The sequence below is a fragment of the Prunus dulcis genome, chromosome 4, assembly GCF_902201215.1.
Source record: "Prunus dulcis chromosome 4, ALMONDv2, whole genome shotgun sequence".
NCBI classification, from domain to species: Eukaryota; Viridiplantae; Streptophyta; class Magnoliopsida; order Rosales; family Rosaceae; genus Prunus; species Prunus dulcis.
The window spans coordinates 9,938,629-9,950,551 of record NC_047653.1 but is presented as its reverse complement, the minus strand read 5'-3'; the positions used below and the strand labels follow the sequence as shown (position 1 = coordinate 9,950,551).

Sequence of the window (11,923 nt, the reverse complement as noted above, 5' to 3'; positions counted from 1 at the left end):
AAAACAACTTTGTCAATTTTCAGACGACGGTAGAACGACTGACGAACTGTCGTGGTCTACATATTTAACCACGTAAATAAGAACTACCGTCGTCTTATTTAGTTGAGGTAGTTGTCTTCAAAGTTGGAAACTTTCCCTCTTTGTCTTTATATTTTATCAAACTTGGAAAGAAGTAAAATGATTTTGGCCAGAAAAAAAGGTAAAAAGATTTTTCAAACAAAAAACGTATGAGCATGCAAAACAGTAACCAAAATAGTGAAAATGAAAGCTTACCTTTTGCGTGCGATGAAAGCAAGAGGAAAAAGATCGATCTTTTGCGTTCAGAGACGACGAAGAAGGCGAGAGGAAGACGATGAGATACTCTGACGGTGCTCTGACAGGAAAAAAGACGAAAAGTTTTCTCTTGTAGATTGAAATTTTTAATCGGGTTTGGAAACTGTGCATGTGTAAGTCGAAAAGTTGCTAATATATAAAGCGATTTCAAAAAAATAATACGGCGGTTACATATAACTACGTCGTTTTTAACTAAAACGACGCAATTTTTGTTTTGCGACGCAATTTAACTAAAACGACGTAGTTAACTAAAACGACTCAATTTAACGTCGTTAGGTTTAATATAACCGACGTTGTTTTCAAGTAGACGAAAAGTTGCTTACATATAAAACCATTTCAAAAAAATAATGCGGCAGTTTATTTTCCCGTGACTTTTCAGTTTATTTTTCAATTCCAGTGCGTTATAAATAGAGTTTTTTTTCCCGAGGAAATTTAAAATGAAGGAAATTAATATTCAGGAATATGTAAAGTTTCTTTTTTTGATGACAGATTTAAATAAAATAAGAATATAAAATCAACGACTGTTTTTGTTTTTATGTCGTCGTTTTTAGTCGTCTTAAGTAAGACTAAGACGACGTAATATATTTGTTGAGCGACGTTGATTGTACGATTTAAGCGGCGGTTTTTGGTTCGGACCGCCGTTGATTTTAAAAATTTATTCTATAAATTTGTCGCTTTCATTCATTTTCGCGGTTAAAATTTAGGGTTCCAAGTTCTTCCTCTCTCAGAGACATTGTCTCTCACATCTCAAAGACAATAATTTGGATGTCTTTCTCAAAGAGAAATTGAGCTTACTCGCATCAAATCTATGTCCACAAGAAGAAGCTTGTCAACTAGCCTTCTCACTTCTTGATCAAGCCAGATAGGACACTTAGTGCTTCTGAATACTCCTTGCTTTCCATCAAAAGAGATGCAAGCCTGGCCTCCACTCGTTGTCGAAGGAAAGTTCGCTTCTCAGGGAAATCTGAAGATCAGATGTGCCTGATCCTCTGCTTGATTTTCTTTACTAAGAAGATCCGTCGGATTTGTGATAGCCTCTTCCTTTATCCGTAGAGCTTCAGAAGAAGAAGATGGGTTTCAAGAATGCGATAAAGAATAGAAATGGCTTCAGATGGCCTCTAAAGCATGAGCAATCGAATCAGTAGTTGCTGGGAGATAAGATGAAGACATTGTCAATGCTTTTCTCGTCGTTTATATTAAGGTAGATTTATAATTACCGACGTAGATTATTTTGTTAAACGTCGTTAAGTTTAATACAACCGGCGTGGATTTTATCAACTTCGAAAAAATTGTCTCTCTGATTGCAAATCTGTGTCATCTGTTAAGATTATGATGTGGAACAGAGTTCCATCTGGTAAGATTTCATAACCCTTGGGATCAGAAAAATCTGATTATGTCGGCGGTTTTCTATATAAACCGTCGTGGTTATTTCAATTCTTGTCATTAAGTAGATCTACCGACGTAGGATAAGAAAATCAAAGAAAAAAATTGTAACAAAAATTCTTATTAAGACGACGGTTTAAATTAAAGTTACGACGTATAAAATGAATAAATACGACGTTAAATATTTAAAGATAACGTCGTAGAACTATCCGAGAATGACGTCGATATATTTATATTTTCCGTCGTTGTAAATTATTTTAATACGGCGATATTTTTTATTTTAAAGCCGTGGATTTGTTTGTAATTATACGGCGTCTTATACGAAAACCTCGTCGTGTTATTTTATGAGTAAAAGCGGCGGCTTTTATTGAAATCGTCGTCTTTACTTTCTACGTCGGTCGATTCATAACTTCTGCCGTCCTTTGTTGGCTTTGATTTTACACAGCTGAAATCTGTTTCAAATAGACGTCGGTTGTTTAATTAGGTATGTCGTTGTTTTTGAACATCCATTTGAATCTCCATTTTTAGTTGTCTAAGGTGGTATAACACGACGGTTTTTTTAGAACCGTCGTCTTTTTAAAAACCACGACGGTTTTCACTTGGACCGTCGTTGTTTTCTGGTCGTCTTTTTCACTTTTTGTAGTAGTGTTACTAAGTGCTTTGGTATACGACTATTTACTTCAAGCAATAATATTAGAGAACCTAGGGCTCGTGTAGAACCATTCTATATGAATTTAAAAGTATTTTGGGTAAGCTGAATGCGTGCTTCTAGTTAATAGATGAATTTGAAAGTATGTGAAAGTATTTTCCACATACATACGTGGTTAATAGCCTTTTTTCATACGCACGAAGTTCTAAATTCAATTTGCCTCTCTTCAACATCACTCGTAAAAAAAGTGTGTAGAAATAAGTTCCACAGCAAAATGGTGGCAATAAAAACTCCCCAATATCACCAACTATAGCCATTATCCAATCTCTATCTAAATCCCGGTTTACTGTTGATGGATTGTGACTCTCTACCTTCCAGGAAGTTTCATATCAATCTTTGCACGAAAGGGCAGCTCGGAATATTGTTAGCCAACAAATTTGTGGGTCTCGATCGGGCACAATATTGTAGGTTCTAGTAGAATGATTTGAGTTAAAAACAAATATCAACTCAGAATATAAAAATAATTCAATTCTCTAAATATAGTTGTGGATTGTATGTGAACTCGTTCACTTGCCTTTGCGGCGCGGTTTGTCTTACTGATGAAGTCAACAGGCAAAACTGTAACATTCTGATGCCGAAGGTCGACTGCTTTTGTTTTTGTTTTTTTTCAGACATCTGACCTCAATTTATCCCTTGCACATGGCAAGACATTAATTATTTGCTCACCCACTGTTGTGTTCATAACTTCATATAAATCTTTGTGGTTGCAGGTTTTCCAGAGAATTGTTGGAGGGTTTTACATTCAATGAAGCCTTTATGTGACAACCCCCAATCTCTAATTTGAAGAGATTTTCCCCGTGCTGGCCTAAAAAAGAAGGTAACATACCCGTGCTGACGAATAACCAAACTCCTTAATTCGTCTAGTAAAGTAAATAGGGAAGGTTAGATTTGCTATGAATGACCTAGTATCGAATACTTATTTAAAATAATTTGAAATAGATTATATTGTTAAACTCTCAATCTTGAACACGTATTCACATATGCTTCTTCCCAATCAAAGTGATTGATAGTTCGATAAACGAATGTTTCTAGGCAAAAACAAACAGAAAAGCTTCAACTCCAAAAGTCCCTCAAGGCTTTCAAATGAAAAACTGCTTTGAACAATCCGACTGCAGCATATATGTACGAAACAGACTTTCAGACGCGAAACCATCTCCGTTCACAAAATCATCTCAAAGTAGTTGTAGATGCGGAGAAACATGAGGTCCCTAAAAGCCATTGGATTGAGTGGAAATCATCTAGAGGGACAAATACAAGTTGAGATTCTTTCATTGAAATCCTTGTCCTTCCTCTCGCTTGGTTATAACCGATTCACCAACCTCACAGGGGCAATAAAGTTATTGAGAAGTTGCAAAAGTCTTCACACATTCACCATCTGATGATGACATGGTTGATTTTGACGGATTCCAAAATCTTCGGCTATTGAGTTTGGCTGATTCTGGCTTCACTGGTCAAATACCTTTATAGTTTTCAAAGCTCAAGAATCTAGAGATCTTGACTCTGGGTAATAATCAAATCATAAGACCAATTCCAAGTTGGTTGGGGACTCTTCCTAGACTGCTTTGTCTAGACTTGTCATACAACCGAATTTCAAGTGAATTTCCAAAGCAACTTTGTAGACTATCAAGGTTGGTTTATGAACCTAATATTCCATCTCAAGTAGAAAACACTAGTTATGAATTTGAATTACCTATCTTTTCGGGCGTACTCACAAATCCAAGTTTTCAATCGGGGAAATTTGTCTTTCTTTGGAGCATCGGTAGACCTATCTAATAATAACATAGATGGTGATATACCTACTGAGATCGGCCAATTGCAGCTTCTTCGCCAGTTGATTCTTCACTCCAACAACTTCTCCGACATCATTTTAGACCAAATATCTAAACTCAAGAACTAAGAGAATTTGGATATCTCCATGAATCATTTGTCTGGAAAAATCTCATCCTCATTGGCGAGCCTTAATTTCTTGAGTGTATTTAATGTCTCGTACAATAATCTCCAAGGACCAATACCAATAAGCACTCAGATCTAAAGCTTCGACGCTTCGGCCCTTGAGGGGAACCTAAAACTTTGTGGTGCTCTACTTCGAAATAAGTGTGGACCAAATAAGGGCATTGATGAAGATGATAGGAACAACATGGACAATGGGCGTCATGGTTTTATATTTTCACTGCGTTGGGGTTCATAGTAGAATTTCGGGAAGTATGTGGTTCTTTAATTATTAACAAGACTTGGAGATCTGCATTTTTTCGATTCATAGATAACGTACAACATAAGCTCTATGTGATGATATTAGTGTGCATCAACATGATAAAAAGAAGGCTTAGAGGCTAGATTTGGTTTTTCTTTTTTTCTTTTGTGTTCCTGATGTAATAGGCAGTGCTTGTTCTTATAACTATGTCTTCTTTTTCGGATGTGATTTGTTCTTATAATTATGTCTTCTTATTTGTGTCTACTCTTCTCACATATTAGTAAATTTGTGGCATTTGATTTTAATAATAATGAAGTTTGCCATGATTATCATGCTGATAATAAAGTTGAATTTGGTTTTTCTTGTGCATATTCTTGCACAAAATACCAGAATTGAAGACTGTACGGCCCCAACTCTCTTATTGGTGGTGGAAGAGCTAATATTGGTCGTATATAATCTCCTTGTCAATCTATTTTTCTTTGCACTTTCCAATTTTTGTACAGCTTGTCTTACGCTCTTCTTGCTTGAAATGATTGTTTTCGTTAATTTCATAAAGGAACAAAGATTCCTCTGTCAAAAGAATCAATCCATCTTGAAAATGCTTGACAGGAAGCTTATTGGGGCCCTGACAATGTTAAATCTACGTGTTTATATAGGATCTATATATTAATTTTACGACAGTGCTTCACTCCATCTCTAGAAGAAGACATTCCTATTTTTTACAGATCACAGTTTGACACTTAACACAAAAATAATTCATCAAAAACGCAAAACATCTCTACACACATATCAAAATATGATTGACAGGAAAGTGGGAGTTTTTACTTCCAGAGAATGAGGCAAGTATTTTCCTTAATTGAAGAGGGATTGACACAAGAATCTTTGTTCCTTTTAACATTCTCAGTGACAAAGGGTAGTGAGAATGTTAAAGGGAACAAAGATTTCTCTGTCAATCCATCTTCAAAATGATTGACAGGAAGCTTGTAAAACATGGGAAGATTTGTATAAGAACTCGTTCACTTGCCTTTGCGGCGTTTCGTCTCATTGATGCAGCCAGCCACCAGGCAAAACTGTAAAACATTCTGATGCCCAGCCTCGCACATGCTCTGGTCAATTGTTTGTTTTTCCAAACATGGCAATCGTCTGACCTTGATTTAACTCTTGCACGTGGCAAAGTCAAAGACATTATTTGCACACCCGCTGTTGTATTCCTATATATGGTTGGAGGTTTTCCAGAGAATTTGTTGAGGGTTGAACCCAATCTCTGGTTTGAAGAGATGTTCCCTGTGCTGATCTAAAAGCTATGAAACGTTCTTTAAAATAGTTTGAAATGTCAAATCTTAAATCCTGACCACATATTCAGATATGATTCTGCCCAATCAATAACCTTTATTGATATAGTTCGACAAAAGAATGTATCAAGGCAAAAACAAACATGAAAGCTTCAGCTCCAAAAGTCCCTCAAGGCTTCCAAATAAAAAACTGCATCCAGCTATCTAGCTGCAACAGAGACCTATATGCACCCAACAGACTGTCAGACTCAAACAATCACTATTGACAGAACTATCTCAAAGCAGTTGTAGACATCCCCTTAATTTTTGCAAACTCCGTTATCACGAAACTCATTTTGACAGATTTATTTAGAAACTGAGTGAAAACTTTGAAGAAAACTAGCATGACATATCACCTGCATTAAGTGAAGGTTGCAGAACTCAGTGAAGTGATTGCCTCATGGTTTTGGCTACATTATGTGAAGTTAGAAGTTAGAACCTCCAATTGATTATGCATAAGCATCCGAGGATAGTTGAAAGGGAGCATGCTGCAAAATCCATGACATAAAAGTAGAAAACTACCGAACTCTGACTGCCCTACAAATCACTTACATGTTGCCTCTTGTCATACTGGCACTAAGTTCCAATTTCATTAATAACTTAAAAACATGCTTATTTATATACTTGAAGATGGTTTAACGTAGCATCTACACAAATACAAGGTCCACTAACATATAATTGTAATCTTCAACAGTAAGTTGTTCTGATAACCAACAAATAAAATAGTGCAATGCATGACTATCCAAAGTGAATAAATAGAAGCATGCATGCTATGGGGAACCCCAAGCCACCTTATGCCAAAGCATCTTGGATAAAGACTGCCTGAACTCTTACCTAGCATTATTCACAGAAGACAAATTCGCCTCGATTTGGATTAGAATCCACAGCTTCAATAGACATGCATATTCTAAGATGAGAAAGCTCTTCGGTACTCACAATAGCAACCCACCACTGCGCGCGCGCACACACACACATACCAATAATCTCACCTTCTTACTCAATATCAATAATCTCGCTATTTGAGTCATCCTCAAGACTGGTGTATATTGCCGGAATCAAACTATAAACTAGAGAGAAAATGTCACCAAAGAAGCACAAATGTATACAAAATCGAAATGTTGACAATACCCATTACCATTCAAATTTGTACACTAAATACTCAGATTAGCAATTTGATCAAACTCAAAATGAAGCCAAAGAAATTTGCACCCATAGGTATTTCGTATATTCAAACAGATTGAAAGATATGAATTCTTGCACCATTTTCCACATAATTTAACAACCAAACTACCAAAGCTCAGTCTAACACGAGTTCAGCTGGAGCAGTACATAAAAACTCAAAATGAAGCCAAAGATCAAGCTCACTTGCCAAATTCCATGATAAAAATTGAAAATTTGCCTTAAAACAACAGCAAGATTTTCAAATAAAAACCTGGAGATCACTCAAGGGCATTTGCGGCATTTTCAGGGAGCTGTTGCTGCTGCTGTTGTAAAATGGACTTGCGCTGAAGCTCACGCCATTTGTTGATTCCAACAGTGCAAATAACTACCCAGAATTTAAAATCAGCCAACCATTTTAAAAAGGGAGAAGAAGAAGACTTAAAATTGAAATGAAAATTCATGACTTACAGCCAGCGCCGACAAAATAAAGCAGACGAAGGAGCTTTGGCGCTGGGGGGCCCGCTAATTCTTCTCCACTCATTGCTCTACTCTTCTTCCTGTTACAGACTCTTTTGTGTGAGAAGTTGAGAACTGAGAAAGACGACGACGACACGTTTTAGTCCAGAAACTGAAATGGGTCGGATCATATCGAAGTCGGGTGTTTACTTATGCATGTACAGCCTGTGCCTCGAAGGCCCGAATTATATTACAAATGTTGGGCCAGACCCGACCCAATTTTGGCCCAAGATAGCAGAAAAAACTTCTCTCTTGAGACTTTGACTTTGAATTTGCAGGGAAATGAAGGAGACTTTGATTCCATATCTTGGCTTTAACATATTCATCCGGTGTGCATCTTTTTAGTGTTTTTTGCTGCGATTTTTCACGGATTATTTTTGGGAACTTAAAATTTTGTGACCCTTGATTTCTTGATGGGTTATATATGAAAGTTATTATATCTAGTCTAATATGAATTAATGGAAAAGATTTTTATAACATGAATAGGGCATCAACGTATGTTTACATCTGCCTTGACTGTTATCAATTTCAACATTTTGCTCTTCACAATTCACTGTTATTTTTTATGGAGTTAATGAATATGGACAAAGTGAGACGGAGAATTGAGCTTCATGGCGTAAAGTGTGACAAATTGAGTTCAGGTGACAAAATGAGATTCAAATTGAGTTTCAAGGGCCATATCAATAATTAAGCCTTTTTATATGTTATGCTATTTTCGAGTGGATTCCATGTTGATCTTTCATAGTGATTGAAGTAACGAAATTAAGTTTACTGGCTGCAGTAAAAGAAAAAAGAAAATGACCATTACCCCCCGAACCAAAAAATCTTCCAATTTAGCACCTGAACTATATGAATTCGCTAATTTCACCACTACCGTTAGATTTCAGATGATTTCAACCAAAGTTCTGTCAAAATTCACACGTGTGGCTCACGTGGAACAGAACTATAGGGCAATATAGTCATCCTAATACCTTTCCCTATCATTCCTTATCTTCACTAATTGCTTGGTGCCAAAACAAAAATACATCAGCCCTATTTCACATGTAACACCCCGACTCCAAATTTAATGTCTATTTTAATTGATTTAACGTGAAATTACGAATTTACCCTTGGGGTAGGGGTAAATTGGTCATTTTCTTATCCGAAAGGATTTTGGGACCACGAATGGTATTTTTGGGTAAGTGGTACTGAGACGAATTCGTAGACACGCGGTAGGCTTGAAACGGAGTTGTAACGAAGATTTGGCGATCAAAACATTATCAGTGGCAAAACTGTAATTATTTCAAAAATGGTTAGATTAAAAATCTGATTTTTCATTTTTTACCTCACTCTCTCTCTTACTCCCGATTCTCTCTCTCTCCCGCGTCGTTCTCCCCCCTCATTTGACTGAAATTGCTCAGCCACCGTCACAGGCCACTGCCAGCCTAGAGATCGGACCCAAAACGTCCGACCAGACCTCGCTGACGTTCCCCAGTCCACCTCCAGCCGTCAGCCTCCGCCATGTCGCCAGAAAATACAAATTTCAGGCTGGTTTTCGTCCGAATTTTCAGTCACTGGATCTCTCTCCTCCGACCACTAATTTCGACGGGTGAGGTATGGTTTCTCATCCATTTTTCAAGTTCTAGCTGACTGTTGTATAGGTTTGGATCGTTTTGCTGGGTAGAAACTGATTTTGAAAGCCTAGGTTTTGGCCGGATTTCAAAGTGAAATTCCGGCCAGTTGCAGCCCAAATTGGACCTTCCCGTAGTTGAATGAAGTGATCCTGACATTGAGTAGAAGCTAGGATAGGAAGGGTGAGCTCGGGTGTAGAGTTTTTCCGTCACCGAAATTTACTCTACACACCCATGAGCTGTCGGCGCGTGGGCAAGGCTGGTGAAGCTGCAATTTGACCCGATGAGATCCTTAGGTTGTCACGAGTGCATAGGAATTCGCGGATCTCAATTCGGACGTCGTTTGACCATCGAACGAATTTTCGCATATTGTGCGTTATCTGGGTTCGATAGGTTCTGACCGTTAGATCTTTTCTGAATTAAAATATGTTGTTCTAGGTATTCCTAGGACTGTATGAGACTTCACGGATTATGAATCGGAGCCCCGGATGTTCCGATTCAATAATGAAAAGTTTGCGGGTTAGCGATAACCGTACAATCGTGAACGATTCCTAAACCTGTAATCGGACCTTAGGATACCTTCTTCAACGTGCACGTATTGGGAATTTGGGGAACTAAGTATTTAATTTGTGATTTCCGCTTCGACGTAATTTTATATTAATTAAAGGTTCGTATCTCGAAATAGGTGTTTCGACTGCACGTACTCAGCAGGCAGGACCCTCACGTGGTCAAGCAGCGTGGGAATATTTGTGAGTGGACTTTGTTTTCAATCATATGCATGGTTTTATTGATGAAAGATTTTTGCATAATGTTTTAATGGCTTATTGAATATATTATATTCATGAGTTGAATTTGATGTTTGTATAGCGCTTTGGAAATATATTGTGAGTTGGGCATTTTGGGTATCGAGAGTATGTTTTATAAGGATTTTGGGGAAGTATATATATATATTCTCTATAGGCGAGATACTTGGGTTGTTGTAGTGTGTTATGGAAGAACTTGATTGTGAGGGGTTGTTGAGAGAATTTGTATGATTACACTATGTAAGTACCTTCCCCAGTTATTAGACTTTTCACACGCGGCGTTGGATGTTCCGGCGTGTGGGAAGAATAGGTTATCCGTCTCACTTGCGGCGTTGGATGTTCCGGCTTGTGAGACACTTTCCATATGCGGCATTGGATGTTCCGGCATATGGAAAGACTCTGTATAGTGTTTAGGGTCATCACCCATGGCGTTGGATGTTCCAGTGTGTGATGATCCAGTCTGCGCGCGTAGGACATAGTTTGGGAGCTACACATGGCGTTGGATGTTCCGGTGTGTGAGCTTTGGAGTTTCGTCCCCCGGTTGGACCGCTCATCCCTAGACGCAGGATAGCACCTGGAAATCCTGCGGACTAGTCAAACGATCCCCCGTTGGATTGTTTCCCCGGTACCTAGGTAGTGTGATGAGTATATCGTATAGCTATGTATAGTTTATATATATATATATATATATATATATTTATATGTATGTGTATAGTTGAGTGAGTGAAGAATTAGAATTTTTCAGTTGTTTGGCAGGAGTTGTAAGGTTGAGAGAATGAGGTTTACGAAGGAGATGACTTGTGTTTTGAAGAGTTTTAAATGAGTTATGTTTTGAGTACTTAAATATTGAATTGTGAACCTGCATGTCTTGAGCATTGTTTTTACACGGTGGGGTTACTATATTGTTTTTAACTGCAAGTCTTGTTTTTGTCCACTCACATGTTTTCTGTTTTGCGCCCCCCAGCCAGTAGTCGCTCCAGGAAGCGTGCAAGTGGTGTACGAGGCTCGAACTATGAACCTTCCTAGTTAGGATTTGAGTAATTTCTTCTACTCAACTGTTCTTGTAATCTAAATTCAGTAGATGCTCTGTTATCGTCCATGGTAGATTTTACTTGTGAGGCCGGAGGCCATTTAGTATGACTTGTTGAATTATGAAAGCATGCTGCTGGTGGAGATTTTTATTTTATGTATGTTGCAGGTTGAAATTCTTGTCGGGTTTGCTTAAATTACAGGGGAGACTCTGCCAAAATTTTGGTAGAAAGTCTTGGTTTCTTTATAAGTGGGTCCGGCATCGGGAGGATGTCAGAACAAAGACGGGGTCCGCTTCGGTTTCCTGGAAATTTCGGGGCGGGTCCTGTCATCACATAATCAAAGCACCACCACAATCCAAAAAACAGACCCAACCCATTTCTGACATTTGAGAAGAAGAACAAGAAGAAGATGCGAAGGAATAGACCCAACCCATACTCATCTTCCCAAAACTCACCATTCGAGCACATCCAAGCCAAACCGTAATACCCTTCGCAAATCTCCTCCTTCTAACCATAATCAGCCCCAAATAGAGAGAGAAACAGAGAATGGGAAAAAAAAAAAAAAAAAAGAGGAGGAAGAAGAGGAAAAAAAAAAGAGGGGAAGAAGAAGAGAAAGAATCGGAGAGAGGATGAAGAAGATAAACAAAAATAGAGGGAGAAAGAAGAAAAGGGAAAAAAAAGACAGAGAAAGAACCACAGAGAGAGAGAGAGAGAGAGAGAGAGAGAGAGAGAGAGAGAGTTTCATAGGGAGAGATGAGAGCATGCGTGAGAAAGAGGAAGTGTGTGTGTTAGAATTACTATATTGCCCTTTTGCTCTGTCCCACGTGAGGCTCTCATGCGAATTTTGATAGAATT

General features: G+C 38.1%; 1 long non-coding RNA gene across 2 annotated transcripts; it reads right to left on the bottom strand.

Moving 5' to 3' along the window:
* Positions 1-5,416: 5,416 nt before the first annotated feature.
* On the bottom strand, positions 5,417-7,766 carry LOC117623891. Of its 2 annotated transcripts, XR_004585246.1 has the most exons (5): positions 7,577-7,727; positions 7,380-7,493; positions 6,782-7,014; positions 6,304-6,357; positions 5,417-6,129 (listed from the first exon to the last, which is right to left on the bottom strand). It is a non-coding gene; the product is annotated as an uncharacterized LOC117623891 (long non-coding RNA). The 2 variants fall into 2 exon arrangements; XR_004585245.1 differs by having other exon boundaries at positions 6,782-7,493; positions 7,577-7,766.
* Between the last annotated feature and the right edge of the window lie 4,157 nt (positions 7,767-11,923).